General features: G+C 49.4%; 1 protein-coding gene across 3 annotated transcripts in view; it reads left to right on the top strand.

The window, feature by feature from the left end:
- The window catches only part of klhl29 (kelch like family member 29), a 216,111-nt gene that overhangs the window by 94,136 nt on the left and 105,442 nt on the right, over positions 1-16,533 (top strand). The window lies entirely within an intron of this gene.

Genomic DNA, 16,533 nt, shown 5'->3' with positions numbered 1-16,533 from the left:
CTCTTCCTCCTCCTGCTCCTCCTCTTCCTCCTCCTCCTCCTCCTCGGCGTTGGGGAAAAGGAAGTCAATACGGGGAGCAGAGCAGCTTTGATCACAGACAAAGAAGCGGGACGTGATTAATTCCTGCGCACATCATCCCACACATCGGTCCGCTTCGCCCTCGCCCGCTTAGTCGGACCTGTGCGGGCGTTTCCGTCTCGCTCTCCGTCTCTCGGCTTCACTCCTTTAACGGCAGTCGTAATCCCAGATGAGAACTTAAGCGGGATTTTTGTCTTGGAAAAAGCCGAATGATTGCTGTCACCTCTCTGCAGCTCGGCGGAGCAGCAGAGCTGGTAACAATGCATCCGGGACAATGAGCTCTCTGTCTTTTTTTTTTTTTTTTTCTTTCCCTGTCCTCCGTCGTATTTTTTTTTCTCCAAAAAAAAGAAAAGAAAGATGTCTCGCTGACGCCCACTGCCATCGGATTTTAATCGTATTCATGGGGAATCGCTACAGCCTTTCGTCGCTCTGAGGTCACACAACTGTGCGGGTGGATAAGAGGAGGATTCAGGATTCATATACATATATATGTGTGTGTGTGTTTTTACACACATATATATATATATATATATATATATATGTTTCCATCTGGATACTTTTTAAAAAAGCTTTAGCATATGTTAATATCCTTCCTGGACTGCTGCATACCTGCTTTGTGTCTTCATCCATTCAACCTGGAATATCCGCTCACACTTTTTCCGTCTTTCCATGAATGTTGCCGCTCAACCTCCAACTGGCTGCCCTCATTGTGTTTCCAGTAGGAGAAAATAAAATGAACAAATCGCACCAATGGCCCAGTTCCTCTTTCTTTATGGAGAAGTATTTTGAATTCTTCTTCCGGAACCCCCCGAGCACAGTGGTTCTCAAAAAAAAAAGCTGCGGAATGATTCTACAGCCAACAACAAAGACTACTGGCCACCGACGGACTCCTGAATTCTTCTTTTCGTCCCTGTCAAATATTTGCCCGTCCTGTGTACCTGAGCAGCGTTTTTCTTAGCTACAACCTACTGGACACTTTTTGTTAATTGTTCCGCCGTGGAAAAAGTTCCAACGTGAAAACAGACGTGACTCTGTGGGGGCGCCACCCACTTTGAGAAACACTGAGCTAGCATGAGGCTCAGCGAAAAACTGTAAAACGCAGCTACTGTCTACAGCTTGTCCAAGCTAGCTCCTTCTCAGTGGCAGTTTTCTGTGTGTCTTTGTGGCTCCTCTCAGCGTCTTGCTCTCGTACCTCCAGCCTCTCAACACTTACAGAGAGAGAGCTGACAGGTTATAGACTTCCCCCAGGTTTTAAGACGAAAACAACACAACGCTCCTCCCGCCTTAGCTTAACAAGACGGATGAGAGTCCAGCCAACGTGTGAGGCTGCGGTTGTTGCCGCCGCGGCGACGGCGATCTGTAACACTTTTCAGAGCACCTGTCAGATTCACCCCATTCAATAGCACATTGATTGCGTTTACAAAGCACCTTTTTAGTCGCCTTGACGGCTAAAAACGCTTTTACGCCTCGGAGTAAACAATCGATTGCCCGTTGACGGCGACCCGCTGGAGACGCAGCAGCAATTTCATGTCTGGTATCTTTTCTGAAGGGAAAGTTGATGAATAGACAGGAGGTGCCACACCGATTTGACTCTCATACCCCGTCTGGGTGTTTTTTTTTGGAGGGAGGTATTAGTCGAGCCGTCTCATATCTCACCCGGCTGTTTGTCGACTTTTGATGAGTCTCCCCATCGATGCAGAAAGTTACACCGGCCGGCGAAAAGCAGACGGGTGAATACCGTTGGCTGGGTCGGGTTTTATTTTTCCGTTCGTAGGAAAACTTCAACAATATCAGGGGACTGAACCATTGAAAGGCTCCCCGTGAAGAGCTGGAGGTCACTGAGGGACCTTCTCTGAGGAGTCGTCCCGATGCTTTACAACTTCTCGAGTGAGCTGAAGTTGTAAAAGAGCGCTTTCTAATAGCCGCTGGTTCTCAAGCTCCTCGCGCGCAGCTAATTTTGCAATTAAAGCCGCGGCGGTTATTGAAGATAGTAAAGTTTATTTGACAGTCGCAGAGTGGAGAGACGGTGGGCGACCTTTGACTCCGCCCCCTTGTCCAACAGGCTGTCGGATCCCCCACAATGAGGCTCCACCGTCGGCTTTGAAGGGATTAAACCCCCCCAAAAGAGGAGAGACATCTCAGGGACCTTTTTTCTCCTTCTTTTTTTTCCCCCCTTTTGTTTCCGCCCCCCAAATATATATGGCCTCATTTTGACGGCGTTAATGACCTCATTTAAAAGAGCCTAATGACTCTTCGCTAGCGTCCGGCCGCGGTCAGGAGATTTTCCCGACTCTCCCCCGGAAGCTCGGAACGTTGTACATCTCCATTAATAGTCCGTCTCTCCGCTGGGAGAACGCAGCAACCTATTTATTGTGCCCCCCCCCCCCCTCCTTCGTGATATTCACACAATGCCACCGCTAGCTCGCCTCCCGTTCGACGATTACAGGTTACGAGGTCGGCTCCCGTTTCAGAAGTGCGATTTATCTCACGTCGGTTAAATAGATGTTTGTGCTTTGTGCATTTTTAACACAGCCGGGGGAGGAGGAGGAGGAGGGTGGGCGTGAGGAAGGTGTAATGGATTGCAAATGCCTGGGAAAAAAAAAGAGAAAAAAGTTAGCATCCATTTGATCAGCGGTTTATAAGTGTGTCTGCTCTTTTTTTCTTTCTTCCTTTCTTTGGTTCATCGCCGGCTGGCTTTTATAGTCTCTGACTGCTGAATTGAGTCCCGCAAAGGTCACGGAAATGATAATGTGAGAAAAAGAAGGTGAAAAATAGAAAAGGGAAAATCCATTTAAATTTAACTCAAAATAACTGAAAAATTTAAAAGGAAAAGAAATTGTACCACAGTCATGTACCTGCTGTTTTGTGTGAGACTCAGGCCCTCAGACACAGATAATTAAAAAAAAAAAAATATTTTCTCTATTTTTTTTTTTTAAAGGAATGGGTGGGGGTGGGGGGAGGGGGTGTCGGGCTTCTGGCGTCAGCTCGGATCGATGCGTTCACGCGCTCCCAGTTCTAAGCGCCATTATGCGCAGCACTTACGTCAGAAAAAGGAGGATGTCAAAGCGCAACGCGGCCCAAAATACCGGGCAGGAAATCAATGGGCCGCCTGATTGGAGGCAGGCAGTTGAAAGCTGACAGCTCAATAAGCTGCAGATAGAAGACGCGACCCTGACACCACCCCCCACTCTCCACCCCACCCCCCCCAACCCAACCTTTTTTATTCTGTTTTTTTATTTATTTATGTTTGTATTTCTATCCGAGGGCTCGAACCCGCAGCGGTGGCAGCGGTGATGGTGGTGGTGGTGGTGGTGGTGGTGGTGAAGCGGCGCAGGTGCTGCATGCCTTCTGGAAGAAGCAGGAGCCTTAAAAAAAAAAAAAAGGGCCGACCTCCTGTGGCCCCATTATCTCTTCCTGACATGGGGGAGAGAGAGAAGGGGGGGGGGGGGGGTGATGGTGGGGTGTGGGGGGGTTGAAGCACACCTGCGGTCGAGCTCAGAGACCCACAACATCTCCTCGAAGACGACACTGTGGCAAATTGTTTGAACAGGATTTAAAGCCCCCCCACCCCACCGCCCAGCACCCCTGGTCTGCAAACACTCAGTTCTCCCAGTGTCTTGCAAACAAAGAACTCTGTGACCATCATGTCAGTGAACGCTGCCGAAACAGGAGAATAGCTCAATCAATGAGTCTGCGCTTGATTGAACAATTGATTGACTTACTAAATTTTTTTTCCCCCAATATGAATAATCAAGAAACTCAAATATAAAGAGACAATGACAACAAACAGCAGCATCTGGATGTCACGTATTTCATGTTCAAGAAGTCGGAAGAGGTAGGAAGTGTATTTTGATTTACATTTTTTTTTTTTTTCGAGATTTAATTTTAGCCACATTCATACAATGTAACTACGTACTCAACTGACCTCACCCAGCAACACCCCCAGACCTCCATTGGTTTTAGCAGGAGGCCGAATGAACCCAGGCTGGGTTACTGAATGCCGTGAACAAAAGCCCAAGTGTGATTCTTTTATTTTTGTAAAGCCGCTCCGCTGGATCTGAAAATGGGATCAATTTCAGCGATGTCGCCTGTGACTTGTGGCAAAACTGAAAACAGGTAGTGAGATAAAACTTCTCAGAAAACTTGCTGGTTGTCTTCAGTCATGCAAACGCGTCGTTATTGTTAGATTTTATTTGACTTTTGCTTTTATATTTAGCATAATAATACTGTACGATTAATTAGTTAAATAAAATTAGGATTTACATACAACTTACTTAATAATGCAAAGTCCAGGATTTTAACAGTTAAAGTGGATTTTTTTTTTTTAAACAGGGGCCTTTCGGGGGAAAATTTAGCGGCCCATCTTTACCGTCTGTTGCCGTCGTTTGCGTCACGCGGCAGCCGTAGCGAGAGGTCAAGGTAGCGGCGCAGAGGTGGCGGCCGACGTTGCTCCCGGCCGTGAATCACACCCATGTGACCCGGCGGGGCAGAGGTTGACGAGGCCGAGTTGTGACGGCCTGTCAACACCGATCGGGCTGCGGAGCCGCCGCTGCTGCTGCTGCCGCTGCTGCTGCTGCTGCTGCTGCTGCTGCTGCTGCTAACAGTCCTGACAGTTGCTAAGCTACTTCAGCGGCACCTCGTCACCTCACGCCGGCCCGGGTGAATAAACAAAGGTTGTCAGTGACGTTTGATCTGGCCGTGAGGGCGATTGTTAACCAAGCGCTAATGGCCTCTGTTTTTGCATTTTATTGATCAGTGGGCGTACAGAGCGCGTAGAGAAACGGCGTGACACCCACCTCTGGTGCTCATCTGCATCTCAGTTTGTGTTGTTACAAAGCCATTAATTTGTCCGACTCGTGAATATTCATGTCGCGTTCTGACTGCGCTCTTGAAGCTGAGCTCTCTTTAGAACTCTGTCGCTGTTAGCGTTAGCGTACGTCTGACTGGGTCAGAAATTTAAAGCAACGCTGTGTCATTTTAATCATATTTAAAAAAAAGAAAGAAAAGGTGATTTCAAAATCACTTTCACAATTTACGTACATGCAATATACAGGACGGCACCTTGGGCTGTTGACACAGCGCCTCCACCTGGCTCGTTGTAGGACTGCATGTGCTCTGGTCGCCTTCCCGGCAACTTCTCCCAGGAACAAACCTGTCTGATTCCTTTCTGAACTATTTTCTCTTCCTTAGGTCAGGTTGTTCTTTTTTCTTTTTTGCCATAGCCGCCAGTAGCAGCTCTAGCTAGCTTCTTGTAGCCAGGTAACAGGTGTGTGGCAAAGCCAGGTGTTGTTGCTTGCTAGGCTAGCGAGGTGCCAGTGAACTCAGTGGCGCCCCTCACCTTTTTTAAAAGTCAATAAAAAAAAAAAAATCTTTCAAAGGTATCAATTTAACGTGTACAAACTACACCGCGCAACTTTAATATTTTTTTTTCTGACATAAATGTCAGAGGGAATTAATACTGTCCCTCTCAGAGGCATTTCAGGAATCTGTTGTCAAAACAAAATTAATGTATGCACACTCAGGTCTGAAGACTGAAAGTCTTGAGGTATTTTTTCTGGCGCCCAGTCTGATAAAGCTGTTGTGCTTATTGGTCGAAAAGCAGGGAGAGAGAACAAACACACGCCAGATAGCTTGAGGTAGTCCGTTTTTTGGGGTTTTTTTTTCTGTTGTTTTTTTTTTTAAATGTGCATAATGCAGCTGAGCGCTCAGCACTCTATTGATTTTTTTAATCTCTTGATGTGCTTTAACTATTTATAGCGAGAGAGAGAGAGAGAGCGAGAGAAATGCTCTAAAACCTGCCACATGGATGCTGCACCGTTTACAGATGAATGGCGGTGTTTTTCTGTTGTTCTTTTAGGATTATTTCTCTTTGCAACAAGAGTTCAGCTCCACGGTATTTCCGCACACTTTTTGTTTGTCTAAATATCTTCTTTCGGTTGCACACTTCTGGACACTTTCTGAGTCTCCATGTGCCCGAAAATCAGGCACATGGAGACATCAAGCGGCCCCTCCTTCTCCTCCTCCTCCTCCTCCCCCTCCACCTCCACCTCCTCCCCCACCTCCTGCTCCTCCGCCTCCTCCTCCTCCTGCAGAGGAATCCTCATTTAACTTGTAAATGGCGGCTTTTCCACGCCGGCCAAGCGGACCTTGAAATCGCTGCTGCCACGTTGCATTGGAAAGCGGCGTTAAACGGTCTGAGATATCCAGCGACACTGCGCTCCTTCATTCATTCCTCCGTTCATTCACGCGGCGGCTTGAGCGACGGCCCCAAGCGGCCGGCTGGACGGACGGCGGGACGGCGGGAGAGAAAAGAGAAAAGCCCCCCCGAGCTGCCGCTGACTCAGCCTGTTTATCCACCTGCCGAGGCCTCGTTCATGGCTGCTCCTCAGCAGAGACTCCCTGAGCCAGCGGCCGTGTGTGTGTGTGTGTGTGTGTGTGTGTGTGTGTGTGTGTGTGTGTCTTACCCCAAGCCGTGCACTATGAGGATACCCCAATACCCCCTGATGCGTGTGTGTGTATGTGTGGGTTAGTGTGTGTGTGTGTGTGTATGTGTGTGTGTTACTCCAAGCCGTGCACTGTGATGATACCCCAATACCCCCTGATGTGTGTGTGTGTGCATGAACATGCATGTTCGTGTGTGTGTTATTGCATGTGTGTGTGTGTGTGTGCATTCGCGTGTCTTGTTGTGTGTGCGTGTATGTGTGTGTGTGTGCGTGTGTGTGTGTGTGTGTGTGTGTGTGTGTGTGTGAAAGTGCAGAACTCGCCCTGACCACTTCATCTGCTGGGATAAACCGCTCTTTGAGTCTCCGGAGCTCCCAGGGTGGTGTTGGTGGGGGAGGAGTGAACTCAGCGGCATCCACTCATCATTTTTCCACTGTGTCGTGTTTACGCTGGAAAAAAATGCCCCCCCCCCCCCGCTTTGCAGAGTCGCCCATTTCAAATTGCGTGTCTATTTTGGTTGTCCTGCGAGCCGATCGTTCTGCCCGCCGCCCGCCGCCTGCCGCCCGCCGCCTGCCACCTGCCACTCGCCGCGGCTCCTCGTCAGATGTCGTTGATGCGGTGAATAAAAATACCGTCCCGCAACTCGAACCCTCGGCCGAGTCGTTAGTCATTTTACAGATACGTGTTCCTCTAATTTGACGGAATGCAAATTCGGCCGTGCCTCCTCTTAATGCTGGGTATTTTTAGTCCCCTCCTGGTGTAAGGCGATAGGCGCGGCGCCACCAGCTGGTGGATCCATCGCTGACCTCGCATCACTTATTGCAGCCTGATGCTCCGCCCCCCCACCCTCCCCACCCCCCTCCCCCCCACGCCTCTCTGTATTTGCAACTTTTCATCAACTCCTGCATTCGTTGCCTGATGAGTGTCGCCGCCCTGCAGGTGCTCGGATGGCGTAACGGCTCAATGATCTTGCACTGGTGTCAGCTTCAGGCAGCTTTCAAAAGGCTGGGCTTTTTTTTTTTTTTTTGACTCTTTTTATTTTATTTTTTCCCCGGCACAGCATGGGTTGTTATCCTGAATTCTGACAGTCTCGCTTTTGTTTTTGTTGTTTTTTTTCCCCTTCTGGCCCCAGTTGACTAAAGGCTCATTCCCGTTTTTTCCAACCCCCCCACCCCACCACCACCACCACCACCACTGTCTGAATGACAACAGGAGGCTCGCTGGGATCCCAGCATCCATCTAACTGCCTGTCGGGCTCCGCTAGTTTCTTCTTTTCTTTTCTTCTTTTTTTTCATCCCTTCTGTTTGCATCGCAGGATAAGTGTCAGTTCATCCTTCAAGACTTTCAAGAGTTCACCCTTGACCGCCGACGCTCCCGCTGCCTTTTGTTCGTCTCCGATAGATGAATTCAGTCGAGCGGGAAATCCTTTATCAGAAAATACAAAAAAAAAAAAAATTAAATGAAAAATTCTTCCTTTTCAAACGAAGAACATGGAACCCGTCCCCCCCACCGAGAGGGCAGGAAGTGTTTGATTCCCACCGCGTTGCTCGTCTGCAGTGGATCCCCTGGATCTGAATCATCTGTGGACTCCACAGCCAATCAGATTCCTTGATGGACAGAGAGGCGGGAGGTGCTGGAGATTCAGGTTAAGGTGTGGTGAAGGCGAGCAGCAGACAACTACACCTAAAAAAAAAAAAAAAAGAAGAAGCTTTGCTTAAACACAGAATATGGAACAAGCCACGAAATAATAAAAAACATTTCACACATGCAAAATCAAATTTCAAGTTAAAAAAAATAATGCAAGTAAAATAAGATAAATAAATAAAATAAAATGAAAAAAATTGTAAACCATTTTTTATTTGCAGTCTTCCCATTTAAATTTCAACAGTCACCTAAAATAACAATAATAAACCAATGAAGTAATAATGATATCCTTCAGTGATCGTCCTCTCCTGATTGACGCGCCAAAATACCAGCAGAGCATTCTGGGATTTGTAGTATTAGCGGTACACATGCTGTATAACACCGGCGGGCCAACTCCAGCAGTGTACTGGCCTCGCTGGCCAAATATAATGACACTGTGGGCCAAATTTGGCCTGCGGGCCGGAGTTTGACACCTATGTTCTGTTAGCTGGCCGATCAGTCCGCTGGAAAGCCGCGAACAAAAGGTTTGTTAGTTACCTTCCAAACATTGCTGCCTCCCTTCCAGACGCCTCCTCGGGCCTGTGGCACCAGATCAATAGATGAGACAATTAGGAGCATTTTCCCAAACAGTGGTTTTTCGTGCGACGCGACGGAATTCGCGAAGCTGCCATGAAGCGAAACGAGGCGACCAGACGGACGGAGGACACTGAAGACGCGCTGACTTTCTTGAAACCGGTTCCCCTTTTCTTTTTAGCGAGGTGCAGCTAATGAAGGGGCCGCAGAGCGCACGTTCCCCAGCCCGCAGCGTGTCGTCGTCAACATCCCGCGCTCCCCTCCGCGCAGCGTGGCTTCCTCGCCGCTTAGCCCAGATAATTCTCATTTGGCTTGTTGGGTTTTTTGCAGCTGGCAGACTGAGAAAAAAAATAAAAATAAAATAAAATAGCCTCCGCAGCTTCGGAGGAGTCATTTTTCAAAACACAAACTCTTCCAAGTAGACGGACATTATATCATAGCATTTTGACATTTTTGTGTAACATGTTAGATTTTTGTTATCAACTGAAAAACAAAAATACAGTATTTATTTGTCCCAGGCCTCTCAGTGTTTTTTTGCCCATCCAGAGTGGTTGTTTGTTTTGCTTTTTGCACCGTTTCCAATAAAAATGCATCTAAAAAAGAAAATTCGATGTTTTCCGCCGTACAAAATGGCCGCGTGGCCCGTTCAACTTTCAGCCAGACGTGCACTCTTTCTACACTTACACACACACACACACACACACACACACACACACACACACACACACACACGTGCACTAAAGAGCCCGACTTGTCTGACTGTTGCTCTCCAGGAGCTACAGAGACATCTCTGGCTCGGCCAGCCGAGCTGCTCTGACAGGTAGTTGTGGATATTCTGCTCCCTGGACGCTCGCCGTACATCAGGCAGGGTCACGGCCCGCGAAAGACCCCCCTCCCCTCGCCCTCCTCACCCTCCATACCCCCCTCACCAGCCCTCCCTGGCCGGTGCCAGGCGAGGGCAACCGGGGCCGCTGAGGAAGCTCGCACATCCAAACGCCGGTCAGCCTCGAGCGGAAAGACAAAGGAAAAGAAAGACTAAGTGGGAGGGGGGGTGAGCTATGGGTGAGGGGGGTGTTGACGTAGTTTGGGGGGGGGGGGGGGGCAACCTCGCCACACTCACGGGATATTAGGCGCAGCTTCCAGCGCCGCTCCTCCGATGAAGCCTGTCGGCCTCGCCCTCCATCACGCCTGTCTTTCCTGGAGCCGAGCCGTCAGGGGAGGGAGGGGGAGGGTGTGTGTGTGTGTGTGTGGTGGGGGGGTTGAAGATGGGGAGGTTGTTTTGGCTGGAATTTCACTGGATGTGAAGCCAGGTTCCCCTTCAGTGGTTCAGTGGCCCAGCAGCTGGAAGAAACAACAAGACACAAAACAAAGTCAGATATTTATTTATTTATATCTGCTGCTGCAGTCGCTCGCGAGCTGCTAAATTCTGCTTTGTGCGTTGCCTCATATTTGCCTCGCGCCCTGTCGGAGGTCGATGTTAAGTGTTGGCGCCCGCGACCATCATCTGTGTGTCTGTGTTTATCTTTTCAGTCTTTCAGTCCTTCTTCTTCTTCTTCTTCTTCTTCTTCTTCTTCTTCTTCTTCTTCTTCTTCTTCTTCTTCCTGCACCGTCTGTCACTTTTCAACAATCAACCCGGACTGACGGCTGACGGGTTGTTGTTTTGTGTTTTTTCGTGTGTGTGTGTGTGTGTGTGTGTTTGCTGCACACAGCAACAGTGTCTGTGGCTCCAGACAGATAGCCGCTTGACTTTTTTTTTGGGAGGCTTAAATCAACCACAAACCCTATTTGTGCTGATCATCTCAGTTTTTATCTCCAGGAGAACCATGGTTTACCGTGCCATGGCTACGCTAACTAGCTTAGCCGCCTGGCAACAATGTGGCCGGATCGGCCAAAGGCTGCCACACACAATGACCTTGGCCCGAGTTCTCAGGCGGGGAGCTGTTAATAAAGACGCTCAGCAGCGGGCCGACAGCCGGTGGTGAGTGGGCGGGACCAGCTGCTGCCAACAGCCAATGAGACGTGAGCTGAGGCAGCGGCTCTCAAGCCAAAGCCAAGCTACAGAGGAAAAGAGGAGTTTGAAAATTCCTTCTCCTTTAATTTCATTCACACATTCACTGAAAAAAAGCAACAACCTTGAAACATCAATTATGATTTTTATTTTTTATCATTTTATTTATCTCACTGGAAACAGGAACAAAAAAAAAAATTGACGGACGACACAAGACGTCTTTCATTGCAGCTTCCTGTCTTTCCTCGTCCGAATGTGGAATTGCACTGATTAGTCATCAAGTAATGGTTCTGTGTTTGTTCTCTAATCGCCGTAATGTTTTGAATACAACAATAATATTGACAGCCAATTTTCTTTTTTAATGGGATTTTTTTCCTCTTTTTCTTCACTGTTGCCGACTGCAGCAGTTGGGTCTGAATGCGACTGATGAGCCGACAACTTCCAAAGTAGCGAACTGTGTTTTTCTTGTCGCATTTTTGCCAAACGAAACCGGTTCCAACCGGATCGTCGTCCGATTTTTATTTATTTATTTTCTAAAATGTCGCTTGGATTTCCGTCGTCCAGCGAGTGCGACGGCGCGCATTGTCCGACGCGTCCGACCGATAGATTCATCAACTCGCTTTTCGATGTCTCGCATTAGGGGAACATTGAATAAAAATAATAATAAAAAAAAATTAAAAATACCCCTCACCCCCTCCCCCCCCGTCCCCGTTACCTCGAATGCTCCCTGCCTTCCTCGCCGCCGCGCCTCAATGCGCCCGTCCGTTTCGCCACTTTCATTTTTTAAGATGGCTGCCAAAACTGAGTGGGGCAAGGGGGGGTGTTAAGGGGGGGCGGTGGTGGTGAAAAAAAGGCAAAAAAAAAAAAAAAAAAACTGAAAAAAAAATACAGAAAAGATGGCGCGCTTGGTCTCCTTTGTGAGTGGGTGAGATGCTCCGCTGTGTCCCGCTCTAATAGATTGGACACAGCCGCCGCCGCCGCCGCCAGGCTGCCGCGTCTCCGGCGCCATTATGAGCCGAAGCCCCAGAACAAATCCAGCGCATATTTAGGTTGTCGGCGCGTTGTCATGGAAAAGAGATACCGCCGCCGCCGCCACCGCAGCACTGTAAGTAGACGAGCACGCCGCTTGAAAGGAAGCGCTAGCTTTTTTGTCTCTCTCCCCCCCCCTCCCCCACCACCACCACCACCACCCCTTTTTACTGGACTTCTCTTCCCAGCGGCTCGCTGGTCAGTTTCTCAGTTCGTTCGCTCTCAGGACGGGACAGGAGTCGAGATGGGGGGGGTATTTAGTTGAAAATGTTATATATTTTATAATAATAATTTTTATATACATATTTATATTGCATTTGCCCCCTTTTTTTAATTTTCGGAAAAGAAGGAGGGATAGCAATAAAGGGCAAGCAAGCCGTGATAGGCGGTGACACACGGCTGGTTGATGGATGACTTTGTCTCACTCTGCTTCTCCTCTTTCACCTCCTTCCCTTCTCCTTCCTTTTCCCTTTCCTTCCTTTCTGCCCGTCACTCCGCCCGGCTGCTGAGAGCCATTATTTCCATCAGCCGCGTTTTCAGCCAAATTCAGCCGTATCTGTCCCGCGCTTGGCCACGGGCGAGAGAGAGAGCGAGAGACAGAGAGAGACAGAGAGAGAGAGAGAGAGCCATTCTGTCAGAGTTGGATTCCATTTTCTTGCCCACACATTTGCCGTGTGAGTGAATGAGTGTGTGTGTGTGTGTGTGTGTGTGTGTGTGGGGTGTTTTTTTCCCTCTCTCCACCACCCTCATAGTATGAATGACAATGCAACATTATTTTATGGCTGTAGACACAATATGCCCCCCCCCCCCCCCAGTGCCTCCACCTCCCTCCCCTTCCCAACAATGACGGCCGTTATTGAAAATTTCGATTCTAAATAAATTGCGGTTTCACTCCTCGGAGACTCGGCGGGCCGCGCTGATTGTGTGGGGCTATTTCCTCGGCCGCATTTAAACCCAACCTGCGCTGTGAGACGCACACGTATAAACACACACACACACACACACACACACACACACACACACACACACACACACACACAACCGCACGCGCGGAGTGTTATTGGAAATTTGGGGGCATTTCCGCCCCTCTTCACTTTGCCACAGTCGGCCTGTGGACGGAGGTCTATCAGGCTAACAAGTGCACATTAGCCATCCACTGATTGCAGTGATGGCAAACTTCAGCCTTTGCCTGCGGTTGGTTGGTGATTTTTTCCTCCTCTGCTATTAGTGTTGCCAGCCGAGGAGCGCCGGACCTCAGCAGCTACGAGTTAATCAAGCATCTCTGCACCCCCCCCGCCCCCCCACCCCATCCTCCCCCCACCCCACCTCGCTACCTCCCCCTGTCTGCTCCGTGGCGCTAATGCAATCTTTAACCAGATTAGCTTTCAGCGCGATATTGTCGCCGGCCGCCGTGGAAGACTTCTTTTTCTTTTTTTTTTCTTCTTCTTCTTTTGTTTGAGACATCTTCCCCCCGCCGGCCACGCCTCCCTCTCCCTCTCTCGCACCGGACCTGTTATTAAATCTCACCCGCACTCCGTTGATTTGATCAGCGTCGCGCTGCGATGTTGTTTACCCCGACGGGACCGGCGACGTTCCAGATGCACTCGTCTCTCCGTCTCTTCCTCCTCTCGCTCTCTTCCTCTGTCCCTCTCACTCTCTCCCTCTCTGCGGTGCCAATTCCTTCAGAGTCTTCTGTCTGAGTGGAGTAATTTCTCTTGGGAGGCCGCAGCCGTGCGTGCTGGACGGTGGCACTAGACTTGAAGCGAGCGGCAAGTATCCACATTTCTGTGCCTCTGGTGCGGCGCTTTGAAAAAGTCGGTGCAATAACGATGAAAACAGAAAATCCCAACGTTGCTCAGCAAAACCGAGGAGTTTGTTTTGTTTCAGATTTTCGAGAAAAATCAGAGAGACTCGTAAAACACGAGCCGACGAGAAAGTTTGACTGAGACTAAGAAACTTTTTGAGAGAGTTTTTGCACAGACGGGAAGAATTTCTTCCCCTCGGTGGAAGAGTTGACGGGGCCGCGACACGTCCGGGATGTATTCTAGGAAGACAATGTGACAGTCGGAGGCTCTTCTGCCTTGACTTTTTATGTGCATGGTTTTAATAATTTTGCACCTCACAGGGAGACGCAGATAATGAACTTCTCATCTTTTGTCGGCAGATTGTGTCTCTGAGAAAGTTTGGAAAAATCAACCTTGATTCAAAAATAATGATAATCGTCATAATAATGCTAACGGCATTCTGTCTTAAAATGCAGAACATGGGAAGACAAAAACAGGAAGTCGGAAGCCTGCTGGGGCATTTTGCACAAAACACATTTTTATTTTTTAATTCGGATGATGTGGGAAAAACTCAGATCAATCAACTTTGATAACTACGGAGACCTGCAGATGCTGCCCTCCTCTGATCACAGCTTCCACATGCACGGTGCGTTACACGGTGATTGCGACATGCATGCACTGTGGCAGATGTCAGCGTTTGCACGAAGCCCAAAAAAAAAAAAAAGGAAAAAAAAAGCAGCTGATATGCAGGTTGGAAGCGAGCGACTGTCTCCTGCGGCCCGCCGGTGGAGGACACGTCTATATTGGGGGCCCTAATGCCCTGTGATTTCATCTCCTGCTGCTCAGTGCAGCCGCTCTGACGTCTCTTCTGCAGCAGCCGTCAGTTTGAGGAGGAGGAGGGGGAAAAAAAATCCTCCCCCTCTCGACCTCGGCTGCGTGTTCTTATGTGTGTCTCATCTGCTTGGCCCCCCTGAAGGTGTGCTGGCGTGAGATTTGGACGAACTTGCTTAAGCTTCCGACCTTCCTCATGATGCCGACCTGCAAAAATTAAGACTTTGGAAACGCTTCAATTAGCCTCCGACAGAAATTCAAGCTGTTGTATTTGCTTTTTAGGTCTTTTGTAGCGACGGACTGGGGTGAAGCGTTTTGCGAAACATGCGTATACTCTCAGTGCACTCAGATAAACCAACAAAGAAGAAGGTAAATGAGGTTTGCGTGCGAAGGCAACTGTAGTTTACTGGCACACTCGGGAGAGGGAAGGTAAGCGAATGAGCGCTGCAATCAAATATTTGACCACTAGATTGCAGAACTTGCAGAACACACTGTACCTTTTTTTTTGGGGCGTGGTTCTGTTCCGCCGACTCTGACTCCGAAGAAGACGTCTGCTGCCCGGTGATAATGTGCCGGCCGGCAGAGAAGGGGACTCGAAAATTGGGGGGAAGAGCAAATAAAACTGGCAGCGGTTGTTCGGGAACTGGCTGTTCTGACTGTCAACCTGCAGGCAGGCAGGCAGCGAGGAGTCTGCAGACTTCATCAGCATTCTGTCTGAAGCCGCCTGGCTGGTGGGGCTCATATATTGTCTCCTACTTTGCCTTGTGTGCGCATCTGTGTGCGTGCGTGCACACGCACGTGCACGCTCCCGCTCCCCGTGTCTGTACATCCTGTGTCCGACCATGATCATTTCCATGTCGGTATTTCTCGTTGCCGAGCTTTGCTGATGGGCTGTCTGCGTGATGGGAACTGACTGGCAATCTTTAGCGTGCACGTGTGTGTGTGTGTGTGTGTGTGTGTGTGTGTGTGTGTGTGTGTGTGTGCGCACGCGCGTGCATGCATGCAAAGGAACTGATCAGATCTGGTCTTAACAGGACTGGAAGTTTCTCCCGTTTCTGCTCCTCAGCAGAGCCTCCGCTGACAGTTGGAGACGTTTCAATTTTTCCCTCGAACTCTCATTTTAAAAAGTAGAAGAAGGAATTGATGATGACGTCTTGTTTGAAGGTCGAGTTTGGTTTTTTAAACGTGTGGGCGTCCTTAAAAAGCGGACAAATGAGTTTTGTCTTTAGGAAGCGAAGGTAAAGCACAGCTGGAGAGCAATTCAGTGAAAGCGCAGAGAGCGTAGGAGCACGAAGAAGAGGAGGAGGAGGAGGAGAAAACAACAACAGCTACAACAAAAACAGCGGCGCTCGTTAAAACAAACAGCCCGGCGGAGGTCTGGGCTGGAGCGGCGATCGGAGCCAAACACTTCACTGCCGCCTCGTCCGAGAGTCGGCGGCTCGAACCAGGAATGGAAAACAAAAAAAAAAAGACAACCATGACAGACCATCTTTCACCCCCCCACCCCCCCCATCCAAAAAACCTCAACCTCACTCCTTCGCCCCCTCTGTTTACCTTCCGCTTCTCTCCCCCGTCGCTGTTTATTCTCGCCTGCGGCTGCGACTGTCGGTTCGGCTCCTTCACGGTTTCATCGTCGAACGAACCCGCAGCTGACGATAGCGCAGGAGGAGGAGGAAGAGGAGGAGGAAGAGGAGGCGCTCGTTAACGAGGAAAAGCAGTGTGATGCGTTCAATTGAAAAAAAAATTAAATGAGAAATCCGCCTGGAAGCCACCTGTGGTTGAATTCTGATTCTGATTCGGAGTCACACAAAGGAATCACATTGTTTTCATTTGTCGTTTTTTTGTCCTGTGCTAGCGGTCGGCTCCGCCCCCTAACCGTCCCCCTCCCCTTCTCGGGGGTTTGGCATCTTGTTGGAATGCTCGGCCCCGTCCTTGATCAAGTCCCCCCCCCAATCCAGGCGGGATAATGGGATGAAGGGATCAGACGGAGGACCAGGTCTTTTCTATTAACTCAGGAGGCTGAGGGGGGGTTCGGGGGGGGGGGTGCTTGGCGAGATAGCCAGAGGGCCCATATTGCGGGGCGGCTCCGGCCGGCGGTTGACCCACCGCGTTTTCATCAGCCCGATGGCTGATAGCGTCTCAAAC

This window comes from Nelusetta ayraudi, unplaced genomic scaffold, assembly GCF_046127955.1.
Source record: "Nelusetta ayraudi isolate G7.1 ecotype Tasmania unplaced genomic scaffold, CSIRO-AGI_Nayr_v1 ptg000082l, whole genome shotgun sequence".
Classification (NCBI taxonomy): domain Eukaryota; kingdom Metazoa; phylum Chordata; class Actinopteri; order Tetraodontiformes; family Monacanthidae; genus Nelusetta; species Nelusetta ayraudi.
Note: the sequence above shows the minus strand (reverse complement) of the source record. Positions and strands in the feature narration are given on the sequence as shown.